The following is a 17,540-nucleotide window of genomic DNA, read 5'->3' as shown; positions in this document are numbered from 1 at the left end:
GTGCCATGTGAGCAAGCGGTGGCCCTGTGCATTGCTACAAATGCATAAATGAGCACTCTGCCATGGTGATTCCAGTACAGGCTTTGGACTAAACCACATTTGGATTGAATTCCTAGTGCCATCTCTTACTACAAGTAGGCCTTATCCTTAACCTCTCTAACCTGTCTCCCACATGTAAAATGGAAATAGTATCATCCACCATGCAGGGCAGTTGTGTGAACTGCAGGTCCTGAATGGTCATGGAACAGCATTTTTTGTTCATATGTTCAATACGTGATAGCTACTGATACGATTAACTCTACATATCTGTAATAGAAACTTTACTTAACTAAACTCCTATCCATTAAGTTGTTAAACTATTATACAGTGTGTTAAAATCTTATCCATTAAATGGTTAAAATCTTACACATCAAAGAAAAATAGTTATGACAAGAATTTGGTTATTAAATATTGAATGCTTAAGCTCACCCAAGAATTTGTTAAAAATCTAGCCCCATCCTAAGATTCTAATTCAATGGTCTAAGATGGGCCAGAGAGGGGAGTGTCAGGATTCTGCAGCAAAATTCTCCAGGTAATTCTGGCATAGATGAAGCACACTTTGCCAACCTGTACTACATATAGAGAATATTGTTATCTTCAAATGAGCCTGTGAGTAATAACTGATAAATTATCCAATCTCCAAAAAACTAGCTAGATATACAAATGTAAACCATGGGCAAAGAATTGGGTTGTTCACCACCTCTATATGAAAATGACCAATATGTATGGAATTAATCCCATCACAGTACAACCATGTCAAGAGTATAAGTTTTAGAGTCCACAAATATGCATTTATTAGTATGCTTGTTCCCTATTAAATTATAATTCTGATGTAAGAAATTCAATAGAATCAAATTCTTTAAATACTTTATCTCATTTTTTTTACCAAGAAACTTTCCTCCACAGAGGAGGAAAATAACCTTTCTTCCTGCCAACCCATCTATAAGGCATTTATTTATTTGTAAGTTAAGTGACCATAGTTGCTAACTATATTTACATGTTCTGAGTGATAATTCCACTTCAAAATTTACCATGCTCTTTAAACATGCTAAAAACCCCTAAAATAACATTTTCAACTTTATGCCTTCAAATTGTCCCAAATTACACAATTATCTTTGGCTGACTAAGTGTAAAATTTTGATAATTATGACATTTTCCCACCGTTTACTCTTAAGGTAAGGAGAAAAGTATTTCTGAGTTGTATTGTATTTTGTTTTTATAAAGTCATTTTGAAATCCTAAAAGATAAAGAAAGACAATCTGTTAGACTAAACAGATAGAAAATAATGATTCAATTTTTTCTTGGTTTGAAAATGTCACCACTTCAAAGGCAAATCATGCCAGGAGCATTTACCCACAGTCCTCACATAAATTCTAAATCTGAATACTACTGTGACAGTGGCCAAGATAATGGGTCTTTGGAGAAACCATTCTTTATTCCCAATCTTCACTTTATTACTATATTGCATCGTAAGGAGAGGAACATCACATACATGTGCTCAGTGAATCCCACGAACGGTGTTTATTGAGAACCCAAGCACTCAGCAGTTACATGATCAGAGTGAAGCATGGCTCCCTGAATTCCAATAGTGCACACGATCTGGAAAGACCCTCAACACTGTCATGCAACAGCTACAGAGCAATTAGTGACTCAACTAGTAGTCTTGGCTATAACTGCTTTATGAACTAAGAAAAGGAAAGGAAAGGAATGACTGAAGTTTACTGTCATTAGGAAATGTCTCATTCACATTAACGAGGCTATCAATGGCACAAATAACAGACATTTATATTTGTTTAAGTGCTGCTACTCTAATCAGGTTTTGATTAAGTCATGTCTAAAATTGGTTTGGGTTCTTTGAGACCATAGAAAATGATGGTAATGAGGAGGTACTCTGGGACATATATGTTTGCAAGCTATAATTGTAAGTTACTTTTTAAAATGGGAAATCTAGGAGACATGTACAGTACTTTAAGTACTTTAGTTCTCCTGAAATGAAAATGTGACTTAATACATTATTTTCATCTTAGAGTTAATGGTGAAATTAGATGACACAGGGAAAGTGTTAGACATGTAATAAGGATCCTTAAATAGTAGAGGCCTTCCTTACTGTCTGAGAAAAGAATGTGATCTCCATTTATGTATGGGCCTTTGTTCTCAGTACTGAATAGCTAACATTATCTGAATACATCAGATACCATTCTACCATGTCAGAGACTGGCAGAGCCACCTGGATGTGTGTCAGCCGCCAAAGGGCCAAATGACCAGCCCATCTGGCATGTGGTCATGTGACAAGCAGGCTATTCACGTGTACACATCAGACAAAAAGATATAAAAGCAGCTAACTATCTGAATAATCAGGGGAAAGGCAAGTCAAAACAAAGTGAGAGATGTACCTCTTCAGCTGGCCCCAAGGGAAAAAGAAAATCATGCAATTATACAATTCACTTACTTTGTATCATGTGGATAAACTGAGAGGATCACATGACAGCACAATGTATTACAACAAGAAAGAGTTTTACAGACAGGGATTTGAGTTCAAATCCTGGCTCTACCAAGTTATAAGACCCTAAGTATGTTACCTAAACTCTTTGAGCTGTAGTCTCCACTTCTGCAAAGTTGGGATAGGATCATCTACCTAGTTAATTTTTTTGATGTTTACAAATAATCTTTATAAAATACCTAGAACAGTAGTTGTCCAAATGAGAATGTGAATAAACAGTGAGGGAGGAGTGAAGGGAGAGACAAAGAATAGTAATAACACATTGCCTGTATCTATCATCACCACGGCCTTCAGTTCTGCTGCTGCTAACACTACTTCTATTACTACTACTAACACCACACCAACACGTATAATTATATAATATTATGGAGAGTATGTTGTTAAAAAATGATTTATAACAACCTAAGTATTTGATATTTTGGTGTTTTATCACCTGAGTTTATCATGTAAAACAAAAAACAAAAACAAAACAAAACAAAAAACTCTGAAATGTGTGATTGAGCTAGACTAAATTTATGCTTATTTTATTAATATGTCATTTAAAGTATATTAAATTAATAACATTTAGTAACATTAATCTTTACAATGCTCTTGAATAAATCAAATTCCATTAACTACCTTAATTTTTTTTTCCAGGCTTAGCTTATACGCAGGTACTAACAAAACAGATGCTCTAGCATTTTTCTATTCATTTTACGAATTTTTATTGAATTCTTGTCAGAACAATTCACACAATGTGTATTTTGCTAGAAGTCAAGCACAAACTGAATTGAAAACCATTAATATAACACATTAAGATAAATACTGTACCCTGTTTTCTTTAAACTTCTCAGAAAATTCTACAAAACAGACATCAAACATTTCAATCATTTAAAGAATGAGGGTTTAATAACTTGATAGCTTTAGCTTTTTTACTGACATCCTGATACAAACCATTTCTTTCTAACTCAGCAGCTTGCCATTAAATTTGATTAGTGTCCTTGATTGTAACTAATAAATGATAACTATATTGGCCTTTTCAATGGGTTGTAGTAAGATAGTTCCTGTGGAGTTTCTTGTGAGACTCATGAAAAGTATGGACTATGCTCCTAAGAGTATTTTAAACAGGTGAAAATCAGTTAAAATTAATATCAAGTGCAGTTTTATTAACTGAATAAATAGTCCATTAGGATCAGCAGTAGGTAGAGATACTAAAAGAGGGAAAGGAGTGACCCAAAGGTTGGAAGTGTCACAAAGAACAGGACCCGGTCTGAGGATGATGTGTGGCGAGAATGGTGAGATGCTGCAAGGCTCCCATGTGGAGGGCTGCCTGTGTAGCCTTGGGAATGAGAATAGGAGGATGTGAACTAGAGGGTGGTAGTGCATGAGTGTGGTATGCCTGGATGGAGGTGGTAAAAAAGGGGGAACATTATATATAACATGCGTATTAGCACTTCAAATTTTTCTTAAGACCATTTTGGCAGTACCTTGCCCTCCATCCACCTGACACTGCTCTCAGTCACTGTGTAACTTTCAGTGCCTTATCTCAACAATATTAGGGGCCTCCAAATGTTAGTATTGAGGTGGGGAATTGATGAACAGAGCATCGGCCAAGAAAATGGAATCATAGCATTGTTGTTTAGGAGTGCAACAGATTGTCATTTTGGGAGTCAATATATTGAGGCCACGGTTAAAGAGCTTGGGAAAAAGACCACTGAAGTGGGCAAGTTATAACCAAATAATATCTAAACTATAACTTGGCATAGTTTTTCTTAACCACCTTTTCTGCCCTCAAATCCTCCTCTAATCTTTTTCCCACTCCTCCAACATACTCTCTACTTGAGTAATTGTCATTTACCCGAGTGTTTTCTAAGTGCACCATACAGTCTTGCCAGTGTCATTGATCAAATCATTAACCTTGCCTAATATTACCTTTTCCCCATATTTTCCCATCCAAGTCCAATCAAAGATAATCATGTCTGCATCCTCAAGATTTCCTGCACCAAGCATTTTACATGTTCAACTGATTATCCTCTGAATCAACACTGGTAGAATTGGGCACTGCATGGATAAAGGTGACCTGGGAGAGGGGAAGGGATAAATTGGAAGATTGGGATTGACATATACACCCTACTATATATAAACTAGATAACAAATAAGGACATACTGTATAGCACAGGGAACTCTACTCAATACTCTGTAATGGCCTATATGGGAAAAGAATCTAAAAAAGAGTGGATAAATGTATATGTATAACTGATTCACTTTGCTGTACACCTGAAACTAACACAACATTGTAAATCAACTATACTCCAATAAAAATTTAAAAAAAAAAGATAACGGTGACCTAGATGAGTTCAATACCTTATATACAAGAGGAAAGACAAGGGGTATTTTAGCATAAATTAGAAGATGAAATGTGGAATACGTTTGCCTATATTTGCAAATATTTATTGCTGATTGAGAATCCATTGTGTTCTTAGTACTACATTAAACATTATTGCTGGCTCTGTGACAGAACTGGCATTCTCAGAGGGAACATTACTTATGCTCACCCTCTTTGTTAAGGTACCTCCTATATTAAATAAAATCAAAAGAGACAGATAATGTAGCTAACTTTTGACATTTGCTATATTCCCTAAGAAATGGTATTGTAATCTAAGAAATCCATCAATGCCTCTAGTGACAGCTCCATCTCTCCTCCGTCACCTGAGCACTCAGATTTATGGATCATTTGAAAAGTCCCTGACAATCTTTTCACCTTTTACATCACAAAACTGCATAAATCTTATATGTTTTCCTACATTACATGTGGATATTAACCCCCTTTTTTAAACATATTATTTGTCTTGTTTGGCTGGTTTATGGTTAAGAAAGAAGGCCAAAGATGTTTTTGAAGCAATAATTCATTAAGTATAAAGGAAGGCTGTGCCAATGGTTTCATCTTACTAGGTAAGCATGTTTCTAAAGAAGACAACAGTTAAATGGATGGAAAAAGTGTAAAAGTGACTTGAAAAAAAATCATCTCCACAAAAACATTTTTGCAAGATGGAATGTAGAAAATGATGTAGGAGAGAATTTGACAGCAACCCACAGACAGCGAGGACTCTGAAGACAAAGAGCATTCTTTCATTTCTTCATTTCTCTCTTATAATCAACAAGACTAAGAGACTTCCAGTCCCAATGAAGAATTCAGTGGAGGGAAGGATGAAAGACCATCTACCATGTGACTGTATACTGCCTTAATCCTAGAGTCAGCTGATGAGAATGGTATTCCTCCAAAGACAAGTACACTCCGAGCCTAGAAGAATCTAATTGCTTCTTTGGAAAGGCTTCTGGGCTGACTCAGTTGCTCTGAGTAAGGCAACTAAAATGATGGACTTTAAATTATAATTTTATTGAGGACTTGTTTCATGTGTATGTCCTGTTCCTCCAGCAAAGCTTAAACCATGTCACCCACTCCCAACCTCTCATTAATAATAATTAATAATTAAAATAATTTTCTGATTTATTTGGCAAACAGTGAACCGAGTCTAGGCATGATACTGTGCCACTTATCATGAGAAAGGGATTAGCCATGTAGGCAGAACCAGACAGTACTGGGTTCAAAATCAACCTTGGGAAGGAACATAACCTCTCCAAGCCTCCATTTCCTCCCTCGGAAAGTGAGGGTGGGTTAAAAAAACAAGTATATAGAAAAATGGCCCCCAGCTGGCATTCAGTACCTATTAATATGTGGTATTAAAGGGGATTGAGGAATAAATCAAGATCATTATTCCCAATGTGTTTAGAATCTAGGAAGCCATATAAAACATGTGACAAATTATTTTTATAAAATATCATCTAACTGGTATCCCTGGGAACAAGTCATTCTTCATAGCCAATTTTCCTGGTTGGCTAAGAATTTTATGCCTATGGACCTTTTTAAAAACTTATTTGAACTAGAAATTCTCTAAAAACATCTTCTTTGTTTTTTCCCCATGATATCCTGTACATCATTTAATATTTTCATAACTCTACATCACTTTACGAACATCAGTTTAGGGCACTTTAAGGTCTATAAAAGTGCTCTACCTTCAATGGACTTAGATTGCTATAATTTTGAGGCTTTCTGTGTGATATTTTTAGAAAGTCTTTTGTCCTTTCATCAGATGTCACTTTTTAAAGCTGTCAGAGTTCTTGCCTCTAATATTGCTTCTGCCTTCTAATTTACTTCTTCAAACCTACATTAGTCCGGGGAAGAAAATCACTAGGCAAGTTAAAATTGTTCTTATATTTTGGATAAACATAATGTATTCATTTAAAATTATAAATACATATCAGCCCTATGAATGAGAAATGATTTTAGAAATGACTAATGAAATAATACAAGCAAAGAGTCACAGTTTTTCAACCTAAAGTTTAAAATATCAGCCTGACAAAATACAACTAACATGAAACATTTAATAAACTGGGCAAGCCTTGCAGTATGATTGATGAAGGATTAGTATGTTTACATGCAAGTTCATATAAATCAATAAGAAAACACTGAATAAAACACAAGATGGAAAGCAAGTCACAAAAGAGAAATAATAACTAGTGAATGAAGGAAATTTGTTTTATTAAGTCAAATAATGGTAGATGAGCTAAACCTGCTAAATACGCAGGCTGAAATATACTATGAAGCTTCCAGGTTTCAAACAGTGAAGTACTACCTCATGCATAGACGCACAGATGAAGAGAACAGAGGAGGAAATTCAGAAACTGACTCAAGTACCACAGAAACTTGTTACGTGATAAAAGTGTCATCTCAAATCACTGGAGAAAAGATGGACTTTTTCAAAACTGGGGTTTGGGAAACTGGATAACCATTTAGAAAAATATAAAAGTGGATTCTACCTCACACCATATACAAGAATAATCTCCAAGTGCATTAGATATCTAAATATCAAAACAAAACAAACAAATAAACAATAAAAAATCGAAACCATACAAATACTAGAAGAAGACATAGGTACAGAGAATGTCTGTCTAATTGTTACTTAAAATCCAGATCCAATCAAAGTTTGACAAATTAAATAATATGAACTTAAGGGAAGAAACCTTCTGCATGACAAAAAAAAACCAAAATCAAAAGACTAATGACAGAGAAAATATTTGCAGTGTGTATCACAAACAAAGACTAAATAAATCCTTAATTTATCACTTTAATGTATAAAAATTCTTAAAAATTAAGGAATGAAAGAAACCAAAATTCCAGCAGAAAAATAATATACAAAAATATGAAGTTTATCCAAAAATGATATATAAATTTCCTGGCTCACAAAAATAAGGAAAGATGGAATTCTCAAAATAAGAGAAATTCAAATTATAATTATGCATATTAGATAGACAAAAATGTTAATATTTGACAGCACACTCTGTTGGCAGTGCCAAGCAGAAACAGACATTGTTAGGTACTGAGGTAGGAGTACAACATTGTATAACCCTATGGATAAGAATATGGCAACATCTTTTAAAAGCTACACTGCATTTACCCTGTGACCAAGCAATATTACTTCTTGAATTTTACCTTAAAGATTCAGCTCTAAAATTATGAAACAATTTATGTTCATTGTTTACTGAGAAAAAATAATGATCATAATAATTTTGAATGACAATTTTGTAAGATAAAATATGGAAATAGCCTAAATGCTACTGAAAAAAACTTTTGATACCACAACACAATGAAATCATATGAAGCTGTAAAAACAAACAAAAAAAAAAGAAAAGAAAAATAACAACAGAAAAGAAAACAAGGAAGAGTACTGGAAACCTCTAATGGAGTGTTTTACAGAATATATTGCCAAGTAAACAAAAAAAAAACAACAAGATATAAAAGGGAGTATTTACCATATCTTTTGTGCAATGAAAAAGTAAGAATAAGAATATGTATATCTTAGTTTATCCCTTTTTAAATAGTTTTTACTTTTAAACTATGTAAAAGATTTGCCATTCAGAAAATAAAATTATTTCCAAAAGAATTTTTTTAATGTGTCCTTCTACTTGGAGGAGTTCTCAGATGATAGGATATGTGTACCTCATGCATGCAGGCCAGGCTAAAAGTTCTGAAGTATAAAGCTCCAGCCTTCATCTTCCTAGATGAGTTAATTCTGAAAATATTCTACATGATCTCTGGATGCTCAGCAGTTTTGGGCTCTAGCTGCCCAGAGCTGCCCCCTATTCCATGAGTGCCCTTCACTGACTTTTTTTTCTTCCTTGTCTGGTCTCTACTTCCTCAACATGTTTCCTTAGATCATCTTTCACTCAAATCCTTGTTGCAGGGTCTGCTCTTGGGAGCACCCAAAACAAGACAGTTTGCATCACTTTTACATACACATTTACAATCATTTCCACATATTTTATTAATGCAAAGACAACACATGTTCCAGTTGGTTGAGCCAATGTAAGTTTGTGGTCAATATGGTCACTGGACAAGAACTTTAGACAAGTTTAATCAAGGGCTTTCTGGGAAGTTGGGAATAAATGTGGCTTCTTTCCCCTCCACTGCTAACTCTTTTCTTTCTGCTGTTCCTGACTCAAATAGTTACTGGGTCTACAAGTGGCTGATCTGAGAAGTAATCCCTATGTGGCCTCTTCCCCTGTGAGCTGAGTGAGCTCCATGTGTAAACCTGGCCTCTCAGAGCCCCAAGAGACCAAAGAGGGAAATGACTAGAAAGTCTGAGACCTCCAGGCCCTTTTATGTGGGAGACAAAAAGGGAAAGAGAGCAGGGAAGCTTCTTCCAGGCACTGTAGCAGGAGAATGAAAACCAATTATCTTCCTCCACATGAAAGGCTCTAGGGAAGAATCCATTTTCTTGCCTTTTCTAGCTTCTAGAGGTTGCCTGCATTTCTTGGCCCATGGCCCTCTTCCATCTTGAAAGATAGCAAAGGGCAGGTAGAGTCTTTCTCACGTCACATCACTCTGACACTGACTTTTCTCCCTCTCTCTTCCATATTTGAAGGACACTTGTAATGGCATTGCAACCACCTTGATAATCCAGGAGAATCCCTTTATCCTAAACCTAATTCCATCTTCAAATTTAACTCCCCTTTGCCAACTAAACTAACATACTCACAGGTTTCAGAGTGAACACTATTTGGGGGGTAGGGGTCACTATTCTGCCTACCATAAATGGTGTATGTTTTTCATCTGACAGTTTCTAGTTGGTTAATTGCTAATTTCCAGGAATGCTACATTTTATGTATATTAATCTTGAACCTAGTGAACATGCCAAACTCATTTCTAAATTGCTCTAATGATATGCTTGATGCCTATCTTGAATTTTCTATTTAGTCAGTTTCATTATTCATAAAATTTTCTTTTTCTTTTCCTTTTAAGTTCTTGCACAACTTATTTTTTTTGACTTTTAAAGTTGCCTATGACATCAAGTACAATCCTGAATAATGGGAATAATCACAAGAATTTTTATCCTGTTGCTGACATGAATAGGAAAGTTTATATAACTTTCACAAATAACTATAAAATTTGAAGGAAGTTTTTGATGTCTCTTATTCAAAATAATGGAAAATTTTCTTTATCCTCCATAACTCTATATATACAGAGTTTATATCACAATGAGTGTTGAATTTTATTTAAGCTTTTTTCTCCATATATTGAGAAAATCATATGAGGTTTTTCTCCTAATTTTATACATGTCTGATTATTGAACCATCCTTGCATTTTTGAATAATCATCTCTTGGCTAACATGTAGTTATTTATACATGCTGAAAATGTTTTGTTAGCATTACATTGTTTTTGTTTTTATCTTCATAAGGGAGGATACATTATAATTTTTCTTATTCTATCCTTGTGTTCACTTTTAACATCAAAGTTACACTAGCTGCATAAACCTGTTTGGTTAGATATCCTCTTCTGAGTCTCTGCCTAGTTTGCCTAAGATAGGGACTTTCTGCATTTACAGTGTTTTTTCTTTTAAACGATGCCTGAGCTTGATGTCATTTGGAGATGGGGGAGGCAAGACATTTACCATTAATTTGATTTCCTTCATGGTTACTGATTATTCATAATTTTTATTTTTCCTCGGCTAGGTTAATAATATATATTTTGCTAGAAAATTATCCATATCATCTAAAATGCTAAGCTTATTGCTACAATACGGTCATACTACTCATCTGTGAACTTTAAAATCTCTTTTGTATCTGTAGTTTTGATGCATTTTCATTCCCAGTGTTATCACAGATTTGTGCTGTCTCCTTTTTTTTCTTGTTCCCATCTCTAGATGGAAATTTCTCCTGCAGCTGCTTGCAAATGGCTTTGTGCCATGGGTAAATCCTCCTGTGGAAAAGGAGATGAGAAGGTATTTGAAAGAGGAGGAAGAGGTCAAAGTATCTGAATGAGGCTACTCCTCCCAGTAGAGACAAAAGATATGAAGTAACTTAGAAAAAATGAGAGAGTTTAGTGATTTGAATAAATACCTGAAGAACAGTCTATTAGAGTAACCCTCTATAAATTAGCCTCTATGAAAAGAATAGAGGCTAGGAAAAGAATACTATAGTACCTTTGCTACCACTCTAACTCCATAATTTATCTTACATTTTCATACTCATAAAGTGTTACTGACATGAGAATTTTAGACAATATAAATCTATGTATGTAATAACTCAGTCACTTGTGACTGACACTTTGCATAAGCAAAGCAATAAATAAATTATAGATGATATTTAGTGTGATGCTACAGAAGGCAATACAAATATACATCTCATTCTTAAACTCATCAAGAAAGAAATGGATTACCTATTGCAGCACTGTTGGGGATATGGTTAGTTACTGAATGTGGAAAAGGTGAGCAATGTGTCAAGGAACTAACGCAAGAAAAAGAAAAGGTACACATTATGTGTACAGAATTATGCCAACAGGGAAGAATTTGAGGCATTATAGAATAAAATCTGCAGGGATTATATTAAAATAAACCATTTTACAATGACTTTCAATAAGACTGATGAGGAGCTAATTTCCAGAGACAGAAAAAAGGAATGCAGATCTTTTATAAGAGAAAAAAATTAAGGTAAAGGCAACGTACACACATTAGGAGCCTGTCATGACAGTTCTCCAGGTAGAGCAAGTAAAGACATTGCAACTGCGATTTAGATCAAACCTCTTAGATCAAACTCCAAAATTACAGACTAACCAGAATCAGGTAATCTGAAGAGTAGTGGAAAAAAATCCATCACAAGGGGGAAAAAATCATGGAAAAAATCAAAGCAGTAGACAAGAAAACATTTCATAGTATCAGATACATTGGACATTTATTATTTTAGGACCCAAATATCACCTATTCCTTTGAGAAATTCCCCCTTAGACATATGGCTCTCACGTTGGCTGACTATGACTGAGTCCCACCACAGTGGCTAAAATGTACGTACAGATTCTATACTGAGCTGAGCTAATCAGCTCAGCTATTGAGGAGACTGATCAAACTTGTGCTAGGAGAAGAGAACTCATTTTTTTTCTTGTTATCAAGCTGTAGGAATTTGAATGAGGTCTTCCTACAGAAGGTTCCGTCACTAGTGGAGAATATAACCTCAGAGAAAAAAAGCCATCGCACACAGAGAAAAAAGATGAATGGAGAGAATCCTGACAGTGGTCAACCCCCAGCTCTAGTCAGCCCTAAAGTGAACTACATACTAACCCTCCCTAGAGTTGCTTATATGAGCCAATAAATTCCTCTTCATGTTAAAACTATTTCACATTGGTCTTCTGTCTTTAGTAGACAAAGACTCATGACTGAGAGATCAAATACACAGGTACAATCAAGTTATTTTTAAAAATAGAAAGAAAAAAATGTAATTCCAAACAGGGAGTGTTTAGGCAGCTGGACAGGAGAATTGAAAACTGAACAAAAGCAAATGTTTCTGCTTAAATGTGGTGTGCTATGATTTCCCACTGTTTTTTTAAGTGGGATAAAAATTATGGTTAGCAAACAGGTAAGGGTATATTAGTAGTCCTGGGGGCCAAAAATGAACACTAAAGTAGGAATCCCCGTGTGGTCACATATGGTGGCAAGATTCACACTTCCTCCAGTGGCTGATTGTGCTCAAGAATTCCTGTTTCCTCTTCACTCAAGGTGTCCACTGGAGGTTTGGAGGTCACTTCTAACTGACAGTACTAAATAAACTCTTTCCCAACCCTCATTTGGAGTTAGACGGCAAATTCCCTATGGAATCACCTCTTGATTGAGATATTCTGGTAAATAAGGGAAGGTCCAGTAGCTATTATCCTTCTGTGTGTACAGCAGGAGTGACACACAAGAAGTGCCCAAGAAGTGACACAAAGCAGAGACAAATTCAAAGTAATCTAAGAGGCAGGAAACATACCCCATGGTCAAGCATTTGTCAAGATGGTCCATGCATTTAACCTGGAGAACACACTCAAATTCTTTCTGGGGACTTTGTCCTCTGGAGTGTGAACAATTGATGGAGTACTTATTTTAATTAACCTCTAATTCACTTGAACCTCTTTAGGCAAAGAACTCTTCCAGGAGTAATTTAACCTCTTTCAGCCTCTGTTTATTCTGTATCAAAGAGTGGCTCAACATTATCATACAATATCCATTATTCTTAGTTTTGTATTTGTTACATGTAAATCAAATAAGCTTTCTCTTAAAAATAAAAATGAAATTCTTTTTGTGACAAGTTATAGAGAAATCTGACCAGGACTCAGGCTCTTAAAATTCAATTCAATTCACCAGTCATGACCCACAGTACTAAGTTATCCTGGAGATCCCCTAAATTTCAATACCAAAAAACATGGTAAATTAACCCCTTAGCATCCAGTTGGCAAACCTTTGGTAAAATATAGTAACCTCAACTACTCCATAGGTGAGTATTCTCTAACAGCATTTTCATCAGCCACAGTACCTTAATTATAATGGCCCTGAGTGACTGTAATTTAATTATAATGGCCCTGAGTGACAAATTTAACATTCAATGAGCAAATACCATAGTTCAGGTACTAAACTAAGATGTCTCTAACAACAAAAGCAATAAAAATAATAAGCTAAATAACTGCAAGAATAGCTAACATTTACTTATATTGGGCTGGTCAAAAAGTGCCTTCAGTATTAAGTAAAAGTAAAAGACACACTTTTCATTTTCACCAAAAACTTTATTGAATAACATATTCACCCTTTTATTCCACTATCTTCTGCCATTTTTCAGGCAACTTCATAATTCCATCTTCCCAAAACTTTTTATTTTTTTGAGCAAAGAACTGTTCCAGGTGCCTTCTACAGTCTTCCAGGGAACTGAAATTTTTTTCCATTAAGAGAATTTTGTAGACCTAAGTAAATGGAAATCCGAAGGTGCAATATCTGGTGAATACAGAGGATGAATCAGAAGTTCCCAGCCAAGCTGTAACAGTTTTTGCCTGGTCATCAAAGAAGCACGTGGCCTTGGGTTATTCTGATGGAAGATTATGCATTTTCTGTTGACTAATTCTAACGCTTTTCATTGAGTGCTGCTTTCAGTTGATCTAACTGGGAGCAGTACCTTTTGGAATTAATCGTTTGGTTTTCTGGAAGGAGCACGTAATACAGGACTCCCTTCCAATCCCACCATATACACAACATCACCTTCTTTGGATGAAGACATGCATTTGATGTGGTTGGTGGTGGTTCATTTTGCTTGCCCCATGATCACATCCAGCCCACATTATTGTACAGTATCCACTTTTCATCACCCGTCACAATTTGTTTTAAAAACAGAACATTTTCATTACGTTTAGGTAGAGAATCTCATGGGGAAATATGGTCAGGAAGGTTTTTTACACTTAAATTATGTGGAACCCAAACATCAAAGCGATTAACATAACCAAGCTGGTGCAAATGTTTTTCAGTGCTTGATTTGGATATTTTGAGTATGTTGGCTATCTCCCATGTGGTATAACGTTGATCTCAATTAATGTCTCGATTTGATTGCTATCAACTTCAGCTGGTCTGTCCGACCACAGAGCATTGTCCAGTGAGAAATATCCAGCATGAAACTTCGCAAACCACTTTTGACAGATTCGATCAGTCACAGCACCTTCTCCGTACACTGCACAAATTATTTTTTGCGTTTCAGTTGTGTTTTTACCTTTCTTGAAATAATAAAGCATAATATGCCAAAAATGTTGCCTTTTTCTTCCATCTTCAATATTAAAATGGTTACACAAAAATACACCATTTGGGGGACCTTCAAGCTGGCAGAGAAGTAAGACGTGGAGATGACCTTCCTCCCGACAAATACATCAAAAATACATCTACCGGTGGAACAACTCCTACAGAACACCTACTGAACGCTGGCAGAAGACCTCAGACTTCCCAAAAGGCAAGAAAATCCCCACGTACCTGGGTAGGGCAAAAGTAAAAAGAAAAAACAGAGACAAAACAATAGGGATGGGACCTGCACCTCTGGGAGGGAGCTGTGAAGGGGGAAAAGTTTCCACACACTAAGAAGCCCCTTCGCTGGTGGAGATGGGGTGGTGGCCAGGGGAGAAGCTTTGGAGCCATGGAGGAGAGTGCAGCAACAGGGTGCAGAGGGCAAAGTGGAGAGATTCCCACACAAAGGATTGGTGCCGACCAGCACTCACCAGCCCAAGAGGCTTGTCTGCTCACCCACCAGAGTGGTTGGGGGCTGGGAGCTGAGGCTCAGGCTTTGGAGGTCAGATCCCAGGGACAGGACTGGGGTTGGCTGCATGAACACAGCCTTAGGGGAATAGTACACCACAGCTAGCCAGGAGGGAGTCTGAGAAAAAGTCTGGACCTGCTGAAGAGGAAAGAAACCCTTGTTTCAGGATGCACAAGGAGAGCGGATTCCTCCCCCATGTGCCCACAGAAGGCAGAGCACCACCTAAGCAAGCTCCACAGATGGGCACAAGCTGTGGCTATCAGCTCAGATCACAGACACGGGCATGAAATGCTAATGCTACTGCCGCAGCCACCAGGAATTCTGTGTGCAAGCACAGGTCACTATCCACACCTCCCCCTGCTGGGAGCTTGTGCAGTCCACCACTGCCAGGGTCCCGTGATCCAGGGACAACTTCCCCAGGAGAACACACAACACACCTCAGGCTGTTGCAAAATCATGTCAGCCTCTGCCACTGCAGGCTCACCCTGCATTCCAGTTATGACTACAATACCCCTCCCTCTCCCCGGCCTGAGTGAGCAAGAGGGACTTAATCAGCCACTGATTTAACTCCCTCCTGTCTGGCCGGGAAACAGATGCCTGAGGGTGACCTACATGCTTAGGTGGGGCCAAAACCAAAGCTGAACCCCAGGAGCTGTGCAAATGAAGAAGAGAAAAGGAAATTTCTCCATGCAGCCTCAGGAGCAACAGATTAAATCCCCACCATCAACTTGATGTACCTGCATCTGTGGAATACCTGAATAGACAATGAATCGTCCCAGAATTGAGGTGGTAGACTTTGGGAGCAACTATAGACTTGGGGTTTCCTGTCTGCAACTGATTTGTTTCTTATTTTTATGCTTATCTTAGTTTAGTTTACAGCGCTTGTTATCATTGGTGGATTTGTTTATTGGTATGGTTGCTCTCTTCTCTTTTATTATTATTAAATTTTAATACCTTTAAAAAATTTTTTTATTATTTTTCTTTCTTTTTTTTCTCCCTTTTCTTCTGAGTCATGTGGCTGACAGTGTCTTAGGGCTCCACTCTGGGGTCAGGGCTTAGCCTCTGAGGTGGGAGAGCTGAGTTCAGGACATTGGACCACCAGAGACATCCCAGCCTCACATAATATCAATTGGAGAGAGCTCTCCTAGAGATTTCCATCTTAATGCTAAGACCCAGGTCCACACAACAGCCAGCAAGCTACAGTGCCAAACACCCCATGCCAAACAACTAGCAAGACAGAGAACACAACCTCACCCATTAGCACAGAGGCTGCCTAAAATCATAATAAGTTCACAGACACCCCAAAACACACCATGGGATGTGGCCCTGCCCACCAGAAAGACAAGATCCAGCCCCACCCACCAGAACACATGCACCAGTCCCCTCCACCAGGAAGCCTACACAACCCACTGAGCCAACCTCACCCACTGGGGGCAGACACCAAATCAATGGGAATTACGAACCCACAGCCTGAGAAAAGCAGACCCCAAACACAGTAAGTTAAACAAAATGAGAAGACAGAGAAATATGCAGCAGATGAAGAAGCAGGTAAAAACCCACCAGATTAACCAAATGAAGAGGAAATAGGCAGTCTATCTGAAAAATAATTCAGAGTAGTGATAGTAAAGATGATCCAAAATCTTGGAAATAGAATGGAGAAAATACAAGAAATGTTTAACAAGGACTTAGAAAAACTAAAGAGCAAACAAACAATGATGAACAACACAATAAATGAAATTAAAAATTCTCTAGAAGAAATCAATAGCAGAATAACAGAGGCAGAAGAATGGATAAGTGACCTGGAAGATAAAATAATGGAAATGACTACTGCAGAGCAGAATAAAGAAAAGAGAATGAAAAGAATTGAGGACAGTCTCAGAGACCTCTAGGACAACATTAAACACACCAACATTCAAACTCTAGGGGTCCCACAAGAAGAAGAGGAAAAGAAAGGGTCTGAGAAAATATTTGAAAAGATTATAGTTGAAAACTTCCCTAATATGGTAAAGGAAATAGTCAATCAAGTCCAGGACGTGCAGAGAGTCGCATACATGTTAAATCCAAGGAGAAACACGTCAAGACACATATTAATCAAACTATAACAAATTAAATACAAAGAAAACATATTAAAAGCAGCAAGGGAGGGCTTCTCTGGTGGCGCAGTGGTTGAGAGTCCGCCTGCCGATGCAGGGGACACGGGTTCGTGGCCCGGTTCAGGAAGATCCCACATGTCGCGGAGCGGCTCGGCCCGTGAGCCATGGCTGCTGGGCCTGTGCGTCTGGAGCCTGTGCTCCGCAACGGGAGAGGCCACAACAGTGAGAGGCCCGCGTACCGCAAAAAAAAAAAAAAAAAAAAAAAAAAAGCAACAAGGGA

The sequence above is a fragment of the Globicephala melas genome, chromosome 5, assembly GCF_963455315.2.
Source record: "Globicephala melas chromosome 5, mGloMel1.2, whole genome shotgun sequence".
NCBI classification, from domain to species: domain Eukaryota; kingdom Metazoa; phylum Chordata; class Mammalia; order Artiodactyla; family Delphinidae; genus Globicephala; species Globicephala melas.
The sequence above is the reverse complement of the archived record's forward strand: the minus strand, read 5'-3'. Positions refer to the sequence as shown.